Genomic DNA, 13,724 nt, shown 5'->3' with positions numbered 1-13,724 from the left:
CTCCCTTCCTCCAAATAGCTGGGCCACAACGTAGAGTTATAGCTGGTCAGAAAAACAGATCCATTTACATTCCTTCTCAAAGGCCCCAAAGAGCAGCCAAGAGCAACCTTGCCCTTCAAGATGGCCAGATCACATACTCAGGATGCCCCTTCAGGCCTCTCTCTTGCATTTTGTGCCTTCCTGAGGAGTTCTGGACATCCCCAGCCCACTTACTGGGAGCCTCTTCGGTTGGGTTCAGTTGCTGGCTCTGCCACAGCCCGACGTCCTATGCAACCCAGGACAATTCTCGAAGGGCCACATTTTCAAAAGGTGCCACTCTCTTGAGTGCGTTTGGTTTTGAGGTCTTAAGATGGGCAGCCAAAAGTGGAGGCACCCAAAATTAGTGGAAAATTTTAGTACGACTCTCTCTGCGTGTCATTTCACAACCTGGATTGCCTGCTCCTCTATAGGCCTATACGTGGCCCCTCTGTGCTATACCTCCCCCTGCATGGTTCTGGGAGCTCTTCTGTTGCAGCAAGTACCAGATATTTAAAGGTATTCAGGCACCTAACTACCATTGAAAGCAATGGGATTATGCACTTAAATACCTTGTAAAATCCAAGCCTAGGAGCTTAGAGGACCAGGTTCTTTTAGGCCACTCTTCTCCTCCAGCTGGGTTGGGATTGTTTCCTGTCTCTTATTTCAAAGGACAAGCCCCAGTTTTAACAGGAGCTTTTTGCAAGGTTAAAATGGCCCCAAAAGATCTCCTATGCTTGCAGCCCCATCAAGATTCCCTCCAGGCTCCTGTGTCTTCTCAGGGTCTTCTTCTGGCATCAACCAGCTTCCCCATTGGCACCACTGCCTTAATAACAATGCCCAGCTCTTACATTGCACTTTGCATCAGCAGATCTCAAAGCACTTTGCAAGGAAGGTCAGTATCATTATCCCCATTTTGCAGATAGGGAAACTGAGGCACAGAGCGGTGCCATGACCTGCCCTTAGTCACCTCACATGCAAGTGGCAATGCTGCCAATAGAGCCTCGGCCTCCTGAGTCCTAGTTGAGTACTCTATCCATTAGACCACACATCTTTCTCCCCAGCCTCTGACAGCCCATTATCAGGGTAGGCCCCTCCCGACAGGGACATGCTGCGTGATGAATTTCTAGGATAGCCCCTCAGAGAAATCAAGAACCATCTTCAGTCCCCACGCTGGTCTCTCTACTGGTACAGAGATGACTTATGGCCTCTCTGCCATAATTTCCTAGTCAGTAGAGAGAACCCCGACCTCTCACAGACGTTCTGCAATTTAATTAATTCGCTAATGTGTAGATATGCAGTGCTTTGAGATTCCTGGATGAAGGGCACGATAAAGCAGCTAGATATAGTATTGTAAGCATCATTTATTATAAGCAAGCCCAGGGGGCGAGGATAGGAGGATGCTGACCTATGAGCTGAATGAACTCTGGGTAGGACAGGGCATGTCACCCTGTAATTAACACCACGTGTGGCGTGACAGAGGGAGGACGTTAAGTAACTCCTAATTTATTTACGAATGGGATTCTGATTAATTCTCTAATGGGGATAACTGTGTGTGGGACAAAGACACTGGCCCCTTATAATGAAGGCATTGGTGGTCATGGACAAGACACCTACAGCTGCGATTGGCCCTGCATCTGGTAGTGAGAAAGCACTCGCTGAGCCCCTGTAGTTAACTCTTTGTGGGACCAGGAACAAGCTGCTAAGTGAAGAGCTGCACTTAATGTCCTATGGAGCAAAGCCGGGACACTGACTGACTCACTGCAGTGATTATAGAGACCCTCCGCGTTACGGACACCTCGAATGGAGAGTGTCCTGAACTCTGAAATGTTCAGAGTTACGAACAAAGCACAATTCTGGGTCCAGATCCACCAACTGAGAATCCAGGCTAGGTTTCAGCAGCAGCGGAGCACCCTACTCAGCCCCTGCATGAGTTTGCAGGCAGTGGGCATGGGGGGAGGAAGGAGAGAACAGGCAGCCCAGATGTGCCTTTAAGATGCAATACAGGCACAGTACAGTATTTGATGCTTTTTTGTTCGTTTGTTTTGTCTCTGCTGCTGCCCGATAGGTTACTCCCGGTTTCACATGGTGTCTGGTTGACCAGTCAGTCTGTAACTCTGGTGTGCGGAACTTTGAGGTTCTACTGTAACTTCTTGTGGAACAGGGGAGAGCACGTTGGAATCAGCTCTAATTAGCCCCTTAAGAGAAGCACAAGAAAGGGACCCAGTTCCTTGTCCCTCGTGTGAACACGCTGCTTTTGGGCATTTCCTGCTTTCTTCTTCTTTATTATTTGTAAGGTGGCAGTGTCCTAGCCCCTCTCCTGCCTGCAGGGACCCTTTAAAAAGAAAGAGGATCAGAGCTATTCAAACCCAGCATTGAGCCGTGACTCATCTTATCACTGCTCTTGTGCCTAGCCTGGCACAGGCTGGTGGTAAGAGACTGTTCCATTCTCCCAGAGTGAATTCCACCCAGCCTTTGGGATTGGTCATCCCAGCTGACAGGCTGGAGAGAAATCACCTGGGGCCTCTTTGTGGTGGTTTATCCCAGCTGTGGCTAGAGCTGCGAGAGCAGCTTTATTCATTTTTCAGCCTTCTGTGATATCTCACTCCTCCGCAAACGAGCCTTCCTCGCTCCTTCCTCATCCTCTCTCCTGACATGCGTGACCATGAGGAGGAGGAGGTGACAGCTGTGCACTCAAATTCCCCTTGTAGACCTGCCAGCTCCCCGGTTCAATATGTGACAACCATACTTTGTTTTTCACGTGTGACTCTATACAGTTATCCTGGAGAAGAGAGGAAGAGTCATTCTTTTCTGGGAACTCCACTCCCAGTAGGTGGGAAATGGGGCCAGTCACTATGCTTATGCAAGGTGGATAAAGACACCAGGGGCCAGATTCCCTGTTGTTCTTGTGCAATTGTTGATACCAGTGCAAAGTGGGTCTAAAATGCTACACGTTCAGAATGGTAATGATTTGCACCTGCTTTGCACTGGTGTAAATTACTGCACAAGGTGCAGGGCAATGGGGAATCAGGTTCCAGAAATACAGAGTTAAGTGGATTTAATGCTGGGGAAAGGTGCTAGTTCTGACAGCCCAGACTGGGAAGTCTTCTGTCTCCACACCCTGTCTAGTCCTTGGCCTTTCTGCTGATTACACCACGGAGGGTGTCAGTTGTTTTCATTGATAGTGGTTCTTGTGCTCTGTCTCCTAGGAACTAGTCCAATAGAACTTGACCACCAACCCATTTCATCTGAGCCACCAAATAACCATCAAACAATACATACAGTTCCCTCCCATCTGGACTAAATAAGCTTTCATGATCCCAGCCATCCTGTCTCTGCTACATATGTCTCATGTGGTTTGGATAGGTAGCAAGTGCCCAGGGCTGGCACAACCCATTAGGCAACCTAGGCGGTCGCCTAGGCGCTACAATTTGGGGGGCGGCGACCGCGGCGGTATTTCGGCGGCGGGACCTTCTGCAGCCTCTGTGGGGCGGCATTTCGGGGCAGGACCTTCCGCCGCCTAGGGCGGCAGAAAAGTTGGCGGCGCTCCTGCAAGTGCCCCTCACCTGCTTCTCTCTGCCGTGAAAAACAAAGCTGAGAAACAGAGAAGGATTCCTTCCTAGTATTTTCTTGGGACGGAGCTCCTTTTACATCTAGGGTCCTTGCTGTCTGGAGAGTCCATTTCACTTTGCAAGGCGTCAGGAGTAGTTCGGGACAAGAAGATAAATTTCTAAGGTGCAAACACACAAAAGGCAGTTCTGTCATTTTTCCCAACTCCAGGGAACCCAGGAAGGGATGAAGTGAAGGGTCTTTCTCCTGGGGCTTGCAAACAGATTAAAAAACGAAAGTATCTCACAGCTGCAGATATTATTCTTATAAAAATGTTGGGGGAAAGGAGCAGGAATTACCACTCCCCAGCAAGTGGAATGGGAGCCTGCTAGGGCTCAGTAGACTCAACACGAAGGGAGATCGATAAGGGAGTAGTCTGGAGAAGTTCAGGGAGCACAGACTGCCTCTGAAATGCAAAAGCTCCCACCAGCCAGGAGTTCAGGCTCACAAATTCATGACACAAAAGCCAAAGGAAACTGAAGACACTTTAAAGGAGACGCCATGTCGTGCTGTCCTGGTGGCTCTGTGGTACTGCTGAAGAGAGACGATCTGGATTCCCAGCTCCAGTTTCTGATTGCAGGAGGCTAGGTTCATTGTAGATGTCATACGTTCAGCCCCCTGGGTAGGGAGTGCTTCACTTTGTTCTGCACCTCAGATCAGCTTTGGAATGGTCTTGGTGGATTCTGAAGAGTATGTCACTCGGTCCAATCCTCCTTGGCTTCAGAAGGCTCTCCAGGATGTAAGGCCACAATCTGATCCCAGGTACACCGACCTCTACTGTCAAGTTTCTCCCAATTTGCACACTGTAGCTGAGAGTGGAGTTAACACTTAGAGTGCTTGAAATCTTCACAGCTCTTTACAGACATTGCATAGTGACTCCTCTCAGCACCCACAAGGCAGGTCCGTGTTGGCATTTACAGACAGGAAAGCCAAGCTGCTGAGGAGTTGAGTGACACCCACGTGACGACTCCGGGTCAGAGCTAGGCTTAGAACCCAAGGGATCCTCCTGACACACGGTGCCCTGCTCAGCCCACTATACTGCGCCATCTTGTATAAGACCACATGGGAGAGGACTGTAAACTGTTGGGGCAGGAGCTCTGAACTGTGATGTGGGAACTGGTTACCAGATGTTTGCCTGGGTGGAGATGCCCTTCATAAACTTAGTGGTCCAAAGCCTGAGGCCTTTCCTTGGTTGTTACGAACTCCCATTGACGGGCAGTTTTGCCTGAATAAGATGAGTGTGTCAGGATGTGTCCCTTTGCTGGGTGGGGGAGAAGGAGGCACGTTATGTTTCTTTTTAGCTTTGCCTGTGTAACAATTAAGTGTGTGCCAGGCTGGTGATGAACCTCAGGTTCAGAGCTGTATCAGGGAAGTGAAGGACCACACTGTCCAATGTGCCCCCAGCCATGGGGCAGGTGGGGGAAAGGGGAGTGGAAATCTATGGCCTTGTCCTGACATTTCTGGTGCTGACATCCCCCATCAGCAGTAACCTCTGCTGTTGTTGACACAAGGAACTCACCCAAAAGGCCGTCTAGACATTCATTTGGCTGCCAGCTTCTCGGCTAATATCTGGAATTGCTCAGAGCTCAACTTGAAGGCAAACAAGGCAGAGAGGGGGGCTTGGGGAGGGAAATGTCAATTCCCTTGTTAGAACAAAATAGGTTGATTTCATTCCTCTTGCTCAACTTGGTTCCCTGCTCCTCTCCCCAGCGAGGAGCCACTCGGATTTGAAACGCACTCTCTCTTGCAGCTTTTGCGGGTCACCTTTACCAGTACTGCTCTGCGTTGTCCCCTCAGAGGTCAGACGGCCCTGTCTGAGCAGGGAGACAAGAAGGGCCAATTAGCCCAATGCGGCTCCCCCAGTGTAGACTAGCTACAGCCCCAGTGACGAGCCAAGTGAGTTTCCAATCCAGGGGCGGTTTAGAACATGGGCGGTGTGGAGGTGAGCCATGAAACAGGAAGATGGTCAAGGAAGGGAGAGAGGATATGGAGGACAAGAGTGGGAAGAGGAGCTGAGAGGAAGACTATATGTGGGCTCAGACGGGGACGGCCAGGGAGAAGGGGAGAGGAGAAGGGGAGAGAGTCTGTGGCACTAGGATGGGGGTGGGAATAGAGAGCAATGGGCCTAGGGTTAATGAACCTTTGCTAAATGCTTGCGGCTCCAACTCTGGAAATACTTACTGGGGCCACTGGAGATAAAACAAACAGCCTTTGAAAAGTCCATTTATTAAGCGGCTTTGCGGCACGAGGGGATATCTCAGTCGTGGGGCCCGGCTGGGGCTGCACGATACTTAGGGGTGACTGCAGCCGGTGTGTTTCAGTCCGGCATTGGACAGGAAAGGAAGTCAGCAAGAGGGACAGAGTGTGAACTAAATCCTTCTCCAGAGAGGAACTGTGTTAATCAACAGGTCGGACTCCTCCGAGAGGGAGGGAAAGGGAAACGGAGAAGTGCTGAAGTGGCTTGAGAGGGCTTAGAGAGGATCCCAACAGGGCTTCCTGCTGGCCTGAGCGGGATGGGAGCTCACAGGCACTCACCTTTCTGAATGGCACTGACCGCAGCACACTCACAACAGCACCCTGAACGGCTCAGCTTTCCCCGGCCCAGGCAAAGGCTCTGTGTTACTCCGTGTCTGACCGTGGCTGCAGAACTCCACAGCACGTCAGGCCAGCCCCCAAGTCCTCGCTGATGGTCCAGCGGCAATAGGAAAGGGCCGAGAATGAATTCACACACACTGGGCCTAACTGTCCTCTCTCAGATGCTGGTGTAAATCAGGAGTAACTCCATTGAAGTCAGCCTGGTTGGTGTAAAATCATTCAAGGGAGAAGGGAATGTGCCGTCTGAATGTGCTTCCAGCACCCGCCTCGTCTTTGCTTTAATCTAATACCACGGAATTATTACCTGGTGGGACAAAAGACTGAACGCTGGAGAAGTGGAGCAAGAGTTGGTTGGAGGCTCTAGCATATACACCATTGGTTGGCAACTGATTTAGGGAGATTAGCCTTCCTTCCCTGGCAGTCCAACAGTCAGACAAGCTCGGAAGCTCCTCTTTCTCACCAATAGAAGTCGGCCCAATAAAAGATACCCCCTCAACCACCTTGTGAGTCCAACAGTGGGACAGAAGGGTCAGGTGGCAGAGAGGGTGGGTGGCAGAGAGGGAGGACCAGCCATTCCATGTCAGAGACTTGCCCTTATTCTGAGAGAGTTCCACATTGGGATAGTGATTTCAGAAAGCAGAAGAGGGGGGTTTCAAGGAGATTAAGGAATCACAGACAATAAATCCAGTAAGGATAAGGTCGTTGGTCTGCAGCCTGCCCCTTTAAGAGCCGTGTGCTGAAAGATCAAGGATAGGAAAACCGATGGGAAACGCACTTTTCCCGAAATAGACAAGGTGTGAGTGGCTGTGGAATCCTGCTTCCTCTCTCTATGTCCCATCAATCCAGCACTGTTTATTTTAATGTCCTGCTGCCAACTCACTTGGAAATCATCTTGAAAAAACAAAGATGGCTGGGGCTGCCGCATGCCTTTTTAATTACATTAATTCCTTCTCCACTGAAGTGTGTGTGTGATTTCAGATATCGCCCCCTTTCACTGCACACAGACGTGCACAAAAATTGCACTTCACTGTACATGTGAGAGTTGGGTTCCCTTGGGCTCCCCCCGTGAGATGAAGTGGCTGAGTGATAATGTGGAGACTCTCCTGGGAGATGAGGGAGCATTGTATTCGCATGAGACATCTCCCTCACACTCTGGGATTTGCCAGGGACATGAACCATCTGTATGTCAGTCAGCTGACGTTTAATAGCAAAACCCCGTGCCAAGATCAACTGTCAAGAGAGTCAGGTTGTGGTGTGCGAGCACTGGGGAGAATTCCAGCACAGGGTGCATTACCTCGGGAAACTCTGCCACATCAGTGCAGGCAAGGGATCCATGCAGAATGTGTTGGGGGGGGCGTTGGTGAAGGAGCAGGATGGGGCCGGGGGACGGCATGGGGAGCAGTTCTGATTCAAACTGTAGAGTGTCGGATGCCTGCGCTGAAGTCTTGGAGGTCAGTACCCCATCAGAGACCACCGGTGACATGTATCCTCCTGCCCATGAATCCGCCTAGTTACCTAAGCTACTTACTTAACTCCAGCCCCCATGCTTCCCAATTGCTGAATCACAGCTCGGGGCCTAAGGGTCACAGGTGCTTTTCTAGTTCAATTCAAGAAGCTGCATCTAGGGATCAGGGAGCCTGGGAAACTCCCACTTGCTGTTATGAAAGGTTGGGAGCTATGGGGAAGATAAAGGGGGCTGAGCGAGGTGGGATGGATTGATGGGAGGGCCGGATCTATGCCGGCTGGTCAGTCACACCGCTGTCCCTTGCTCACTGCGATGAGCTCAGGCCACGGCGCATTTTGATGGAGCATTTGTTCCTTTTCCTGTTGTACTTGTGGACAGCCATGGACAGGATGCATCTGCAGGAATCCCAGAACCCAAACCTGCACAGCTTGTACTTTTTCTTTCTTCCCCAGCCTTCCCTCCGCCCCCCGGTGCTGTTTTCTAACAGGTCATAAAGTTGTACATAAAGGGAGCGAGGGTTTTGGTTTTGTGGCTGTGGGTGCTCCATTGGGTCTTCACCTGGGTCTACGTTGGAGGAGGTGCTCTGCCTTGAGCCTCCTGGAGGTACCCAAGCTGACTGCACCTCCCCCGTAGGGAAACAACCCAGAGCACCAGTCTCAATCAGCTGCTGCTAACACGCCTGACTTTTCCTAGGGAGGCAGCATGGACGTGGGACTTGGTGGAGTCAGGAGTCCTTGGGTCTATTCCTGGCTCCGCCACTCACCTGCTGTGCATCCTTGGGCAAGTCACTTCACCTCTGTGCCTCTGATGTTCCCTCCCCCCCCCCCCCCCCCCCCGTTTGTCTGTCTTGTCTATGTAGTTTGTGAGCAATTTGGGGCAGGGGCTTTCTCTCACGACATTTATGTACAGCACCTACTGTACTTGAGCCTCTAGGCACTACCATAATATACATCATAATAATACATATAGCCATAAATGCAAGGGGTGGAGAGGGGTGAAAGTCTTAGCAACTCACAGCTGATTGTTAATGGCAGTGAGCCCCACAGCTCCCCCTGACTCCAGCTGGGGCTTCGGTGCTCAGTGCCTCTGAAAACCAGGCCCTTGCAGAGACAGAACTGTATTGCAGTTGAAGCCTTCCTCAACATTTCCCCAGTAAAAGCAGGGAGCTGGGACCTGCAAATCAGTTTCCGAATCTTTCCTAGCTAATTAATTATTAGGATTATTTAATTTGCTGTCAGTTAAACTCACCAGATAAGGGAACTGATTTATTTTCAGGCCACTGCTGACATCTCACTTCTTCAGATGCATGGAGTGAAAATTACAGTTGCAGGCATTATATAATGACACGTGTCATTATATAATGCCTGCATCTGTAATTTTCACTCCATGCATCTGAAGAAGTGAGGTTTTTTTTACCAACGAAAGCTTATGTCCAAATAAATCTGTTAGTCTTTAAGGTGCCACCCCGGACTCCTTGTTGTTTTTGTGGCTACAGACTAACACTAGGGTTACCATATTTCAGCAAGCAAAAAAGAGGACGGGAGGAGCCCCGCCCTAGCCCCGCCCCTGCCCCTCCCACTTCCCGCCCCCCCCCAGAACTCCCAACCCTCCCCCCGTTCCTTGTCCCCTGACTGCCCCCTCCTGGGACCCCTGCCCCTAACTGCCCCCCAGGACTCCACTCCCTATCTAAGCCTCCCTGCCTCTTGTCCCCTGACTGCCCCAACCCTTATCCACACCCCCACCCCCAGACAGACCCCTGGGACTCCCACGCCCCATCCAACCACTCCCCACCCCCTGACAGCCCCCCCCAGAACTCCCAACCCATCTAAACCCCTCTGCTCCCTGTCCCCTGACTGCTCCGATCCCTCTCCGCACTCCTGCCCCCTGATAGCCCCCCCAGAACTCCCAACCCATCTAAACCCCTCTGCTCCCTGTCCCCTGACTGCTCCGATCCCTCTCCCCACTCCTGCCCCCTGACAGCTCCCCCCCAGAACTCTCAGCCCCCCCCCGCTCCTTGTCCCCTGACTGCCCCCTCCTGGGACCCCTGCTCCTAACTGCCCTCCAGAACCCCACCCCCTACCTAAGACTCCCTGTTCCTTGTCCCCTAACTGCCCCCTCCTAAGACCCCCCCCAACTGCCCCCCAGGACTGTATCCTGACTGCCCAAAACTTTCTCCACTCCCCCCAAAAAGCCCCCCCCCCCCCGTTTCTTGACTGCCCCCTCCAGAACCTACCTGTCCCTTCTCCTGCCCCCCCTTACCCTGCTGCTCAGAACAGGGTGTTGGGCTCTGTGCGAGCCGGACACGTGGCTGCGCTCCCCAGCACAACAAAACCCGGTCCCTGGCCCTGCACAACAAAACCCGGTCCCTGGCCCTGCACAGTGCTGCCGGACCGGGCTGCAGGAGGAGGAGCTGCCGGCCGGCTCAGAATGCAGGGAGGAGGAAGCTGCTCCGGAGTCCAGCCCGGGACTTCCCTGCAGCCCTCCCAGCCAGTCGCTCTGCTCTGCCGCGGGAGGGGGGAAATCCCGGACATTGTGAGTGCTTTACAAATTCCCCCCGGACGCTATTTTTAGCACGAAAAGGAGGACATGTCCGGGTAAATCCGGACGAATGGTAACCCTAACTAACACGCCTACCTCCTGATGCTGACACTGGAGCTTCAAGCTGGTCAAGTGGATGAATGCACTCACCTTTCTACTCCAAAGAACTGGGTTGATACATTGCCCCGGTCACAAACAAACTGGGTGGAACCAGTCAAAAAATGCCTTTTATATTTTGCAGGGAATTTTTTAAAAAATATTTTTTTCAAACTTATTTGTTTTGTTCTGTTTTGTGTTTTCAATGAAAAACTGTAACCAAAGCCCAAAGCATTTTTAGTTGTTGAAAACCATTTTCGGTAACAATTTTCAGTTTTGAAAACCTGCAATTGAATATTTTTTTAGCAAAGCTCTGACCATTTCAGTTGCTGGTGTCTGGTTTTTCATCTAAAAAACTGGGGGAAAAAATGTCCCAAATGAAAGATTTCTATGAACATTTCTGTTGACACAAAAACTCCAGCCAGATGTAGAAATGAGTTTGGTGATCTCAGCCTAGATCTTAGTGGATCTCTGCTATGGGGAGGCCTGGACCAGCCAGGAGTCCATGCAGGACTGGGGAGCATTGCATAGCTGTGTGGGCACCCAGAACTGGACTAACAAAGGGATTGTAAGTCTGGATTGATCTGCATTCTCGGAGCAGTGCTGGGACCAAGGGGAGGAGTATCAGAAGGGTCTAAAGGTCTGGACATGGTAGAGCTGGGGGGGATGTTCAGGCGGTGCTGTGGGTTGAGCCCGAGGTACAGTGATGGAGGTGCATAGGAGAAGCTTAGGCTCTGACCATGCAGATACTTACCCATGTGCTTATCTTCGAGCATGTGAGTCGTCCCATCAGGCAGGCATACACTGCATCTGGGAGCAACTCTCCCGGCCTGAAGCCCACTGCCTTGTCCCAGCGGGGCTCATGCTAGCGCTCTGAAAACAGCTGTGTAGACACTGCGGCTCAGGCAGGAGCTTGGCCTGGGGGTGGGGTGGGTCAAAGTAATATCTACCCAGCTATTTGTAAAGCTAGCGCGAGCCCCACTGACATTGCTCACTCCCAGATGCCCACTGACTCCACTGGGACTCCTCCTGGGAGCGCATTGTTTGTAGGGTCAGATCCTCGCACCCGCGCCATACCTGGCGCACTGCAGAGCTGCTACCCCACTGCGTTCACTCTGAGAGGACGGGAAAATGCCCCCAAACAGACAAAAAGCGGAAACTTCTTGGAGGGTAAATCATAGCACCCCGTGTCTAACGGGTGTTTTATTTCATGGGTGGGCCACAATGGAATGGCACCTGTAGAGCTTGGTTTGTTTTCTCCATTCATGTGCTAGGATCCATTCACTGGGCAGGTCCTGCAGGGCAGTGAATAGTCTCTTCCAGACAGACCCGGTGCTCCCTGGCCAAGTGGAGAGCAGGGTCTACCCAGGGATAGACATGTCCAGGAGTAATAGGAAAGGCCGATTTGCATTCAGACCAGGCTTGTAGCAGAGGAGCTGAATTTTTTTTTTTAATAAATGTTGTTATATTTTTCAGGGATTTTATCAAAAATGCTTTCATTTATTTTCACAACCATGGGGCACATTTTTTTGTATGTTGTCCAAAGTCTCTTTCTAGCGTCGTCTTTTTTTTTTTTTTTTAACAAACAGTTGTTTAAGTGATGGCCTCGGGTGGATGGGACACTTAACCCCTTCTGTCTATGCCTCTCTCTCCTTGTCTTCCACACTCACTCACTCTTTCCCTTTCTCAGTCTCCCCTCCCTCCCACACTGCCATCTTCTTTCACCCACACATGGCCTTATCCTCTTTCACTCGCTCACTCGCACCCTGTGCCAGAGTTTCAGACTGCATAGGCGAGGCCCCCACATTGGCACACTTCAGTCAGGTTGCCTGGGCAAGGTCAGAGACCTGTTTGAAAAGATGCTCGCCCCGTCTGTCTGTCCCGCTCGTGCACACAATTCTCTCGGGGCCTTTTTCTCATCCTGTCTATCTCTGGCAGGTCCTTCACCCCCTCCCACTGTCTCTTCAAATCCTTTATAGCTTGTTCCCCTCCCAGCTATTTTTTTATAATTAATTATTTGCCGGGAGCTGACAATGTGCTCAGCACGACCCTGGGAACAAAAATCAGGCAGTGCCTTCCTCAAAGAGCTGTCAGTCCAAACAAGGCAGACTTAGAGCAGGCCAGACCCACTGGGAAGCCTAGAGGAGTGGCTGACTCGGATCCGCTTATTTCCTTGTAAGTGACGAATGTTGTTGACTCATTGCTTACGGGTTTGTGGAAGAAGTGAGACTCTTGGAAGGATTTGAACGAGCGGGGTGGGGGGCAGTGTGGACGCGTGTGTGTGCTTAAAGGGCAGTGTGGACAAAGGCACGAATTCATTTAACTCCGATCACCTGATTCTGTGCTATGAACAAGTACAGTCATCTCATCACAGAGCCAACCCAGGAAAATCTGACCCCATCCCAGTCATCGCGTGTCACAGGAACAGGAAAAGAGTGATTGGGAGAACAGTCCATCCATCAGAGCTAGAGCTGGGCGATTGCTAGCGCTAGCCCTGTTTCCATAGACACAGCCAGTCACGTGGCCCCAGTCAGAATGACTTCTAGGCGGGAAGGAAGTGGAAAACAATTAAAAACCCAGGCTGTCTGCGCAGAGCTCTGTTACTGGAGGTCCATTCACGCAAGGTGGGTGTTACTCTGCACGTCTCACAGCTGACTGCGGGAGCCTGTCCCAGTCGCCATACAGCCGCTTCTCATTTGCTTTTCCAGATTGTAGCTCAGTCCCAGAGGGAGCCAGTCATTTCACCAGACGCTTTCTTTCTTTAGCCTTTGCCATATCCTCAGTCACCTTGCTATCTAACAGAAAACCAAACTCACCGCCCAGGAGCAAAACCTAGCTGCCCTCCCTCCGCCAGGATGTTAACACGATTGCCAACCCCAGGAGTTCAAAGATCAGTCTCATGACTTTTGAGGCCTGACTTGTGGTTTAAAAGCCAGGAGGCTTTTAATAATCCATTCTTTAGTTCTTTTTCTTTGCCGCCTTCGCCTTTAGCATGCACCTGGGTCACATTTTAAACTTTCTTTTGCAATCTTGAGAGCTAGAAACCTTTTTTTTTTTTTTAATGAAAGCCATGGGGCTTTCCTAATCACATCCCTTCAGAAGCTGGGGCTTTAAGATAAGCATCAAATATCACAAGGCTCACGATAAAATCAGGAGAGTTGGCCACACTGGGTTAATGAAAATCCGTGGTTATTTACCTTCCAGTAACTGTTGTTCTTCAAGATGATTTCTCAGTGTGGATCCCTCTTATGGTGGACATGTGTATCAGATGCGTGGCTTGTGCCCTAGAAGAGGGATCCACACAAGACTTGAAGAAGAAATTAATTATATTATGTTCACCTATCCAAACAATGACTCTCTCCGCATAAGGGTGCGTAATTCATCTCATGGAATTCTACACCCCCAG

General features: G+C 50.9%; 1 protein-coding gene across 4 annotated transcripts in view; it reads left to right on the top strand.

The window, feature by feature from the left end:
- FLT4 (fms related receptor tyrosine kinase 4) overlaps nucleotides 1–13,724 on the top strand; it is a 98,480-nt gene that overhangs the window by 21,787 nt on the left and 62,969 nt on the right. The gene's annotated exons all lie outside the window — the stretch shown is intronic.

Source organism: Chrysemys picta, chromosome 8 (genome assembly GCF_011386835.1).
Source record: "Chrysemys picta bellii isolate R12L10 chromosome 8, ASM1138683v2, whole genome shotgun sequence".
In the NCBI taxonomy this organism is placed as follows: domain Eukaryota; kingdom Metazoa; phylum Chordata; order Testudines; family Emydidae; genus Chrysemys; species Chrysemys picta.
The sequence above is the reverse complement of the archived record's forward strand: the minus strand, read 5'-3'. Positions and strand labels throughout refer to the sequence as shown.